The sequence below is a fragment of the Nematolebias whitei genome, chromosome 17, assembly GCF_014905685.2.
Source record: "Nematolebias whitei isolate Nwh7 chromosome 17, NemWhi1, whole genome shotgun sequence".
Taxonomy (NCBI): Eukaryota; Metazoa; Chordata; class Actinopteri; order Cyprinodontiformes; family Rivulidae; genus Nematolebias; species Nematolebias whitei.
In genome coordinates this window covers 5,040,068-5,051,910 of record NC_056514.1, presented here as the reverse complement: position 1 = coordinate 5,051,910, position 11,843 = coordinate 5,040,068, and positions in this window count along the sequence as shown.

Genomic DNA, 11,843 nt, shown 5'->3' with positions numbered 1-11,843 from the left:
TCAGGGACCACACCCCAAACAATTTGTGGTGGAGAAGTACAGTGAAGCAGCCACAGGCATCTGAAGACAATTAAGTGCAATAATCTGGAGAACCCAAACAGCAGTGGTCCTCCATAGAGCCAGAACACTGGTAATCTTCCATAGAGACAACAGTTGTAACCTCTGAGAAGACAAAACAGTCCTCTTCCATATAGACAAAACAGCAGTGATTTTCCCTTAGAGACAAAGCAGCAGTAATCCCAACTTCAGCCAAGGACCTATAAAATTCAGTCAACTAATCACCAACAGTAGTAAATTTAAAGCTGACAATGAGTTGGGACTCAACTACTCACCTGCTGACACACACATGCAGACACGCACATACACAGGAGGAGGAAAGCAGCAAGCTTGGCCTTCATCCCACGAAAGCCAGAACAGCACGCATAACACGATCTGCTGCTCAGCCACAACCAAACCCCACACGGGTTGAGAGCCACGTAGTGGGAGTAGGAAGAGGAAACCAAGTGCCAGAACAGGCATCGCTGCCTCCTTTTATATTCCGCCCACTTATCTAACAGGAAGTGGCATTTCCCTAGCTGGGTATATTTCTATACTGTTACATGATGTATCATTGAGATATAACTGTCGGAATAGTCTAGGGGGTGCACTAGAGTCATATGTTGTACCACATTATCAATGTGTCTAAAAGTGCTTACTTATGATGCACAACAAATCTTGTGTCGATAGGATGTTGTATCACTGAGCTATAACTGTAGAAATAATGTAGGTGGCGCTGTGGAGGCTATTGGCCACTTATCATGGACATCTGTTCAACGGGTGGATAATGATCGATCATAGTGATTTTGGTACACCTCAGCTGAAATCTGTGCATTTTAGAGCCAAACGTATTGCAACGGCGTCACTTCTTAATTCGCCACGTCGCCACGCCCACATCCTCCAGCAAAAACGGTTTGCACTTTAAATCAAGTCAGACCATCTTATCTGATGTCTTAGGATCATCCTGATTAGGTCAACGGTGTCCAAGAGGGAGCATTCTTATTAAAAAAAGAGACTTCCTGTTCTGAGGGGGCGGGGCTTTGATAATTAAAATTATGACCGCAGTGGGTCAGGCATCCAACAGGGATGAGTCATGCCAAGTTTTGTGCATTTCGGTCTTTCAATGTGAAAGTTATAGTGTTTGGAAAATTATTGCGTGAAGCGCAACTTTGATATCTGGCCACTCCCCTTTAATATATACGAAAACACAAGCTTTTGTTAACTTTTACTCTCCAATGTCTTAAGGGCATATCAACCAAGTTTTAAGGCAATCCTTCAAAATCCCTAGGAGGAGTTTGGTAAAATTCGCAATTACATACGCCCAAAGATTACACTTTGACCCAAAATGGCCAACTTCCTGTTGGTTTTGGACTAAAGCTCCAAGAGACTTTTTCATAGGTCCTGAGAAGATACAGCTGTTCGCTGAGTTTCAGAATTATCGGTCAAAAAATGGCTTGGGGCTGAGGTTTTAAAATATTCTAGGGGGCACTTTGAAGGTTATTGGCCAATTATCATGGATTACTGTTCAAGTGGTGGATAATGATTGATCATACTGATTTTGGTGCACATCAGTTCAAATCTGTAGAATTTAGAGCCAAAGGTATGGCGACGGCGTTACGTCACTTCGCCATGTCGCGACGCCCACATGCCTCAGCCAAAACTGTCAGTGTTGGAAAGCAAGTTACACTAAGATGTCTTCAGTCACTGGACACACTATCATGCTGATCAGGTAACAGGGGTCAGATAGGGACCGATCAACGTAAAACTGTACACTTCCTGTTGTCAGGGGGCGTGGCTTAAGTGATGTCATGATTTGACCATTCAGTCTTGCAGTTGACCAGATGTGAATCAATCACTGAAGGTTTGATGTCTCAGACAGTTTTCCTGTAGGAGCTATTAACGTTTCGTTTTTCATGGTGAGATGCCAAATTTTGCGGTCTGGCCCTGCCCCTTCAGCATGCTCCAAAACGAACCATTTAGATAACTTTTCGTCCCCCATGCCTTTTGACCAAAATGGCCAAGTTTGAAACTGCTTGAGCGAAATCCCTAGGTGGAGTTCTTTCAAATGCGGAGGCTGTAAACCGCTAAAAAGTTGTGAAATTTGGGACGATATTCCAAAATGGCCACCTTCCTGTTTATCGTACAACGTTGGGGCAAGAGGGTTTTTTGTGCATCTTGGGGAATTGGACAAGCGTACCGAATTTCATGTTTCTACGACAAACTAAGGTTATTACGGAGGGTATTTTGAAAATTTCTAGGTGGCGTTCTTGAGCCGCTTCTGTTGCGATTTTTGCCACGCCCTTAAAATACGTACATGTTCGCCAGTCCTGATGCGTCCGCCAAATTTGGTGACTTTTGGGATATGTTAAGGCCCCCAAAAGGCCAATTCATTTGGCAGAAAAAATTGTAACTCGGGCCTGAACAGAGCGATTACAATAAGCCTTTGCAGCGCTTCGTATTGCTTCGCAGCGCTTCGCTGCGAAGAACTCCTCCTAAGGATTTCGCTCAAGCAGTTTCAAACTTGGCCAGTTTGGTCAAAAGGCATGGGGGACGCAAAGTTATCTAAACGGTTCGTTTCGGAACATGCTGAAGGGGCGGGGCCAAACCTCACAGTTTGACATCTCGCCATGAAAAATGAAATGCTAATAGCTCCTACACGAAAACTGTCTGAGACATCAAACCTTCAGTGATTGATCCACATCTGGTCCCCTGCAAGACTGAATGGTCAAATCATGACGTCACTTAAGCCACGCCCCCTGACAACAGGAAGTATAAAGTTTTACGTTGAACGATCCCTATCTGACCCCTGTTACCTAATTAGCATGATACTGTGTCCAGTGACCAAAGACATGTTGGTGTAATTTTCTTTCCAACACTGACAGTTTTGGGTGGAGCATGTGAGCAGCACGGCGTGGCAAAGTAAGACGTATTGCAGTCGCCATACGTTTGGCTCTCAATTACACAGTTATGAACCGAGGTGCACAAAAATCAGTATGATCGATCATTATCCACCCCTTGAACAGGAATCCATGATAAGTGGCCAATAGTCGCCACAGCACCCCCTACAATATTTTAAAAACTCAGCCCCAAGGCATTTTTGGACCGATAATTCTGAAACTCCATGAACATCTGTATCTTCTCAGGGCGTATGAAAAAGTCTCTTGGAACCCTGGTCCAAACTCAACAGGAAGTCGGACATTTTGGGTCAAGGGGTCAATTTTGGGCATTTCTAATGGTGCATTTTAACAAACTCCTCCTAGGGATTTTGATAGAATGCCTTCAAACTTGGTGAATATGCCCTTAACACATTGGGGAGTTAAAGTTATCAAAAGCTTGTGTTTTTGTATATGTTAAAGTTGTGTGGCCAAGCCTCAAAATTGAGCTTCAAGCCATAAATTTCCAAATGCTACAACTTTCACATTGAAAGACCAAAACGCAACAAACTTGGCATGAGTCATCCCTGTCCGATGCCCGATGATCCTCTGTGGTCATATTCTGATGTCATCAAAGCCCCGCCCCCTCAGAACAGGAAGTCACTTGTTATGCTTGGAATGCTTCCTCTCTGATATCCTTGACCTAATCAGGATGATCCTGTGTTAGAAGACATTTAACAAGTTGGTCTGACTTGCTTTAAAGCACAAACCGTTTTTGCTTCAGGATATGGTCGTGGCAGAGTGGCGAATTTAGAAGTGACGCTGTTACAAAACGTTTGCCTCTAAATTGCACAGATTTCAGCCGAGGTGCACCAAAATCACTATGATTGATTGTCATCCACCCCTTCAACAGAAATCCATGATAATTCGCCAATAGCCTCCACAGCACCACCTACATTTTTCCTACAGTTATAGCTCAGCGATACAACATCCGATCTGGACCAGATTTATTGTACATCATCAGAATCAGAATCAGTTTATTATTGCCATGTCAATGAACGCGGTTCACAAACTAAGAATTTGCTTCAACATAAAGGTGAGAATAGTAATAAAGTGAAATAAAGTAGAAATGAAAACATAACATAAAACATGTGTACACCCATAAATAAAGTAAAAATGAAAACATAGCATAAAACATGTGTACACCCATACAATAGAAAACAATAAAAAAAAAGCTTAGAAAACAGTACAGATGGAGTATTCAATTATAATACAGATGTAATGTGACCAAAGCAGAAATTATGAGGTAACATTATGAGTGTTCAGGAGTCCACCAGCAGAGGAGAAGAAACTGTTCTTATGGCGAGAGGTTCTGGTCCGAATTGACCCAAGCCTCCTGCCTGAGGGGAGTGGTTCGAACAGACCGTGTGCAGGGTGAGCAGGGTCAGCTGTGATCCGACCTGCTCGCCTCACAGTCCTGGAGACATACAGGTCATGGAGGGATGGAAGGCTGCAGCCGATCACCTTCTCAACTGAGCGCACAACACGCTGCAGTCTGAGTCTGTCCCTGGCAGTGGCCCCGGCGTACCACACCGTGATGGAGGAGCTGAGGATAGACTCGATGATGGCCGTGTAGAACTGCACCATCAGCTTGGCCAGCAGCTTGGCCTTCTTCAGTTGTCGCAGGAAGTACAGTCTCTGCTGGGCCTTCTTGATGAGGGAGCTGACGGGCGGCTCCCACTTGAGGTCCTGGATGATGGTGGTGCCGAGGAACCGATAAGAGTTCGCAGTGGTGATGGGGTATCATTACAGGTGAGGGGGGGCAGAGGGGCTGTGGCTTTCCTGAAATCCACAATCATCTCCACTGTCTTCCGGGCATTGAGTTCCAGGTTGTTGCTGCTGCACCAGGTCACCAGCCGGTCCCCCTCCCTCCTGTATGCAGACTCATCACCGTCCGAGATGAGTCCGATGAGGGTGGTGTCATCTGAAAACTTAATAAGTTTCACAGAGTCGTGGCTGGAGGTGCAGCAGTTGGTGTACAGGGAGAAAAGCAGGGGGAAAGCACACAGCCCTGTGGAGATCCTGTGCTTACAGTCTGAGTGTCCGAGACAGCTCTCCCCAGCCGCACGCACTGACTCCGGTCTGTCAGGAAGTCTGTGATCCACTTGCAGATGGAGTCAGGTACATGGAGCAGGGAGAGCTTGTCTTGAAGCAGAGCAGGGAGGATGGTGTTAAATGTACAGCTGAAGTCCACAAACTGGATCCTGGCGTAGGTTCCTGGGGAGTCCAGGTGCTGCAGGATGAAGTGGAGAGCCAAGTTTATTGCGTCATCTACAGACCTGTTGGCCCATTAGGCAAACTGCATGGGATCCAGGAGGGGGTTGGTTATGGACTTGAGGTGAGATAAAACCAAACGTTCAAAGGTTTTCATGGCTACAGACTTGAGAGCTACAGGTCTGTAGTCATTTAGTCCTGTGACACGTGGCTTCTTGGGGACAGGGACGATGATGGAGGACTTGAAACAGGCTGGGACACAGCTTCACTGGTCCACTTTTTGGATGTCTTCACCACAGGTTTTGAGAGCTTCAGTCTCTGTCTGTATGGAAGTATGAGGTGAATCATCTCATGATCTGAGAGACCCAGGGCAGCACGAGGCACAGCACGATAAGCACCGCTCACTGGTGTAACAGTGATCCAGCGTGTTCCCTTCTCTGGTTGGGCATTTAATAAACTGTTTATATTTAGGTAGTTCATGCCTGAGGTTTGCTTTGTTAATCAGTGAGAACTTTCAGACACATTTATATTGTGGTTTAACATATGACTTTAGTGTGCACCCTAGATTATTCCAACAGTCATATCTCAATGATACATCATCCTATCCACACCAGATTTTTGATGCGTCTGTGAGCATTTCTAGACACATTGGTATTAATGTTTAACATATGACTCAAGTGCGCCCCCAACATTATTCAAACTGTTATATCTCAATGATATATTATCCGATCTCCACCAGATTTTTTGCGCATGATCAGTGAGCACTTCTATATACATTTGTGTTGTTATTTAACATTTGACTCGAGTGCGCCCCTTACATTTTTCCAAAAGTTATATCTCAGTGATGTATCATCTGATCTGAACCAGATTTTGGGTGCGAAATTAGTGAACACTTGTAGACAAATTAGTATTGTTTTTTAACTTTTGACGAAGGCGATGTTGAAGAGTCAGGAAATGAGCCCCGTGGTGAACGCATGCGGGATTGGCATGAGAGCATTCGCGATTGCTACTGGGTGGACTAGCTGCAGCTCCCGCGTTCGCCGTAAGGCCGGAGCGATGCTTTGCTTCGAGGGCCTCCAATGCTGCTTGCAGCTTTAATGATGGATAATGTTACCACAGCTAACTAACATGCAAATACTGTTTTTATTAACTTTAATATAGAAATTAAACCTTTGAATATAGACAAAAAACGATGCAGATACTGACAACAAACCAGTGTGGAACATACAGGATCAAAACACAGATCATCTTGTGTTGAAAGCTATTGAATAGTAGTGAGTTTTTAAACGGGACTTGAAAACCGAGCGGGAGGGGGTCTGTCTGACAAGCAGAGGTAACTCGTTCCAGAGTCTTGGTCCTGCTACAGAGAAGGCCCTGTCACCTCTGTGCTTAAGACGAGTTCCTGGAACTGTGAGGAGCAACTGGTCCGCTGACCTCAGGGAGCGTGGTGGTACATACGGTTGTAGCAAATCAGAGAGATGGGGGGGGCGACATTGTTCAGTGATTTGTAGACATACAAGAGTATTTTGAACTGGATTCGAAAGTGAACCAGTAACCAGTGCAGTGAGGCCAAAACTGGTGTAATGTGCTTTCTTTTGCCTGTACTGGTTAAAAATTGGGCTGCTGCATTCTGGACCAGTTGTAGTCGTGCAATGAAGGTCTGACTGAAACCAAACAGGAGCGAATTGCAGTAATCAAGCCTAGATGTAACAAATGCATGTATTACTGTCTCCAGGTTATTTTTGGACAATATGGGCTTCAGTTTAGACAGCCGCCTCAGTTGGAAGAAGCATGATTTAACGATCATGTTTACATGATTGTTAAGTTTCAGGGAAGGGTCCATTATCACTCCCAGATTAGTGACTCTTTGTTTTTCTGACAGGGTTAGAGCGGAAAGGTCGATGCATTGGTTTGTGATTGTGTCGTTGGGAGGGAACAACATGACTTCAGACTTATTTTCATTGAAATTTAAGAAGTTTAAAGCCATCCAGTCCCTGATGTCAGCCAGACAGTTGAGCAGAGGTTGAATAGAGCATGTACCATTGTGTATTAGGGGGAAGTAAATTTGACAGTCATTGGCATAGAAGTGAAAGGGCATGTTGTGTTTCCGGAAAATAGCACCAAGCGGCAGCAGGTATAAAGAGAATAGGAGGGGACCCAGGATGGACCCCTGCGGAACCCCCCATTTAATCTCTGCCTCTGCGGAACTAAAATCCTTGATGGAGACACAAAAGGATCTGTCAGTGAGGTAAGATCTGAACCAATTGAGGGCTGATCCTGTGACGCCCACCCACTGCTCCAACTTAGCAATGAGGATCTCATGGTCGATGGTGTCAAAGGCGGCTGTGAGGTCCAACAGGACAAGCAGCACAGAATCACCGGTATCTGTGAATCTGAAGATGTCGTTAGAGACCTTCAGCAGGGCAGTTTCAGTGCTGTGGAGAGGTTTAAAGCCAGATTGGCATAGCTCTAAGATGACGTGATCCTCCAGGAAGCACTGCAACTGGGACTCAACTATTTTCTCCAGTAGTTTAGAAACAAATGGGAGTTTGGATACAGGCCGGTAGTTGGAATCGACTGAGGGGTCAAGGTTTGGTTTTTTCAGGAGAGGCTGGACAGCAGCATGTTTAAAGGATTTTGGCACCACGCCAGTGGATAAACTACTGTTTACTATGGCAAGAATGGACGGACCTAGAGTTGGAAACACCTCCTTTAGTAGTCGAGGGGGGATCATATCAAAGGGGGAGCCAGAAGGTTTCAAGCTGCACATGACCTGCTCTAGAGAAGATAGAGTGATGGGTTCAAAATGGTCAAGAGGAGCTACAGATTGAGGTGGGATGGATGGGTCATGAGTTGGAGGGGAAATGAGAGCCCGGGTGGTCGCAATTTTTTTCAAAAAGAAATGTAAGAAGTTGTCGCACAGCTCAGTCGGAGCTTCCAGAGGTGATGGTTCAGTGAGGTGGAGAACAGAGTTTATGGTGGAGAAGAGGACATGTGGGTTGTGAGAGTTTGAGGTAATTATATCAGAGAAGAATTTTGAATTAGCAGCTTTTACTGTTTTCTGATAACGGCGCCAACTCTCTTTAAGTATCTGGAAAGAGACCTGCAGCCTGTCTTTCCTCCACTTTCATTCCACCCTCCTACATTGCTGCCTAACAGCCTTAGTGATGTCACTCAGCCAAGGTTCTGTTTTGATTTTTTGGTTTTAACAGCTGCGACATGATCCATAGTCTTTAAGCAGACAGAGTTGAACTGGGATGTCAGCTCCTCAGTGGTGGTGAGAAACACTGGGGCCTGAATTATCATTTCAGAGTTATAAACATCTGTGAAACGTGTGGCAGTGAAGTGGTTAAGGGTCCGAGTCCTACGTGCAGGAATGCACGACTTAGGAGTTAGATGGGGTAGGGTGAACTCAAACCGGACTGGCATGTGGTCTGAAAAAACATTATCACCAAAAACAAGATTATTAACAGTCACATCATGAGATAAAACAAGGTCCGGTGTATGTTCACACTCTTGGGTGGGAGCGTTTACATGCTGAGTTAAATTAAATGAGTCCAATAAATCTAAAAAGTCCTTAACCAAGGGCTTCTTAGGACAGCACACGTGCAAATTAAAGTCCCCAATAATGAAAAGATGCTCATATTTTGGTGTGATTTCAGCTAAGAAGTCAGAAAACTCATTTATGAAATCCTTAGATCGAGGTGGGCGGTAGACGAGTGCAAATAAAGTCTGAGGTGAATGTCCGAGTTCAAAGACACTCAGCTCAAAGCTGGCGCGGGAAACTGGGATGGGCAGTTGTTTACAGTCAAAAGTTGATTTGAATATTGTTAATAATCCACCACCGCGCCGGCCTGATGGCCGCGGTGCGTTAAAACACAAACAGTTCGGTGGCAGTAATTCCGTCAAGGCGCTGGACTCACCTGGAGACATCCAAGTCTCTGTGATGCACAGAAAGTCCAAATCGTGCTCTTGAAAGTAATCCCTGAGGATAAAAGTTTTGTTGGTAACAGATCTAGCGTTGACCAAACACATCGGATACTGTCCAAAGTGGAGCCAGCATCGGTGGAGTTAGCACGCGCTAATGGCTGCAGGTTTTCAATAACAGCCCCTCCAGGTCGGTCCGAGCTGCGCACCGGCTGACAACTCCTGTTGGTTACCTGGTCCGGGCACACAGGAAGCTGGCGATGGAAACCATGACCACTAGCTGGAGAGGAAGATGCAGCGCGCAGAGCTTTCATCTGACCAGCACGTTTTCCCCAGTGTCTGACGCGATTTCTCCGGGCAGGCAGGTGAGGAGCGCAGCGAAGGTAAGCTGGCAGGGGCGGAGGAGGGGGGGGGGGGGGTCCAGAGGTACGCTGATAATGGTCCAAATAAGCGACTTCAGTGCCAGAAAAACGAAGATCCAAAAGTTGTTGACTGTCATACACCAGCAGAGAGTTGATGTCACAGATGTGAAATGCAAAAACAAAAATAATCCGAACACCATCAGCAGAGGTGGATTGCAAGCCATGTACACGGGCGCCATCTTACCGGAAGTTAAGATAATCTTCATTTAAGTATATATTTGTGACTTTCAGGCATTTAGCCTTTTCCATCACCTGTTTCTTATTCTTGTGACTCAGAAATTTAACCATAATAGGTCTTGGCCTGTTGGAGTTGGAGCTCCTGAATTTTCCAAATATGTGCACTTTATCCACAGTCATCCTGCTGTAATCCAACTTTAAGTTGTTTGCAAAAATCTGCTTTATTTTCTCCTCTAACTCTTGCCACCTCCTATTTGGATTTTCTGGGATGCCTTCTGTTAGAACATTGTTTTGTTTACTATAATTTTCCAGACTGTCTGCCTTTGAATCCATAACTAACATAGATTCTGGTCATTTCTGATTATCATTCGAGTTGAAGTTGAATCCATTATTTAGCTTGCTTTGTTTATCTTTCAGTTCATCAACCTCCTTCTGTGTAAACTCCAAGCTTGTCTTCACTTCCTGCATATCTTTCATTAGCTCATCCACTCGTTTAGTCATTTTGGTCATTATCATTGGTGTGAAGTTATTATAACACTTCTCTTGTTGCATCAGCACTTCCTTAAAATGTGCTTGCTCTTTATCAAGCAACTTGTGTACCTGAGTTGCTGTCACATAGACCTTGTAGTTAGCATTCGTGCTGCTGCTTCTTGCTGGCATAGTGACTGGCAAAACAATTCACCACCAAATTCCCCAAGCAGCAAATCCAATCTAGCTCCACACGTTCTCCAAAAGTTGCCGCCACCAGCGAAGCAGTCAGGTAACAGTCTTTATTAAGGGGGGAGTGGTGGCGCAGAGGTTAGAGAGGTGGGCTTGTGATCCAAAGATCGCCGGTTCACGCCCCGCCCCCGACAACATCAAAAATTGTGGGTAGGGTAGGTGAAACACCCACACTTGCCCCCACCCTCATTCGCCCCACTCTGGGCCCATGAGCAAGGCCCTTAACCCCCACCATGTGCTCCCTAAAAAAAAAAACAGGTCTCTCTTGAAAATGAGTTCTCGTGGCTCAATGAGACTAACCTGTATAAATAAAGGGTAAATGAAATGAAAAAAAATTAATAGTTAATATTAAATTTCAAAATGTAAAATGGCAGAAACAGCCTCGTCCCGGGATTATGTGCCTTCTCCTCCTGCTGTGACGCCCAATACCGGTGCGGGTCCTACGTTTTTTTTCCTTCTAGCAGGTTGCTCAGTGGGAGGTGGCACAGCAAAGCTACCGAGAGGTAACATCTGATCTCTGGTGTAAACAATGGGAGTGTGGCCGCTCACAAGGCCTCCGAACACAAGTGTCTTGAAAAAAACTATAAAAAACAGAGTTGTCCACAAAAAGTTCAGCTCTAGTTTTCATACAAGCACTCACACACCTGTGTGAGTATGGTAGAATCGAACCTCCAACTCTTGCATTGTAGGACGACTGCTCTAACCACTCAGCCACAGCCGCCCCTCCATTCAGTCACAGCCGCCCCTATGTTATAAATAAATAAATATATGTTTTATATGTACATTTAGTAATGATTTCTTATAAGCCACCCAATCTCCTCCAGCCACAGCTTTCAAAAGATTTATTACTTTCTTACATTTTGTTTCTAACTAGTTCCTATGAGTTTTCCATGTATAAAAACTGTCTCACCATAATCCTAAATATTTGAACACGTCCACACACAGCATTGGACTGCTTTTGGTGAGCTCAAGCAACTTTTCTCTGCAGCGCTTATCCTCTGTTATCCAGACCCCAAGAAACAATTTATTCTAGAGACAGACACTTCTGACACAGGAGTGGGGGCAGTATTGTCTCAAATGTCCCAGGGTGACAACAAGATAAATCCATATACTTTCTTTTCTAGACGTTTGACCCCAGCTGAACAAAATTATGATTTTGGGCAAGACAGAACTTCTGGCCATTAAATTGGCCTTAGGAGGCATTGATTAGAGGGCACTGAGACACCTTTTCTCCTTTGGACTGACCACCAGAATCTGATATATATACAGAATGCTGAGACTGAATCCTAGACAAGCCTGTTGGTCCTTATTCTTTGCCAGGTTTAACTTTTCCTTAACTTACAGATCTGGTTCTAAGAATACCAAGTCTGATGCTCTGTCCCAACAGTTCTCTACCTCAGACAATTTCAAGACA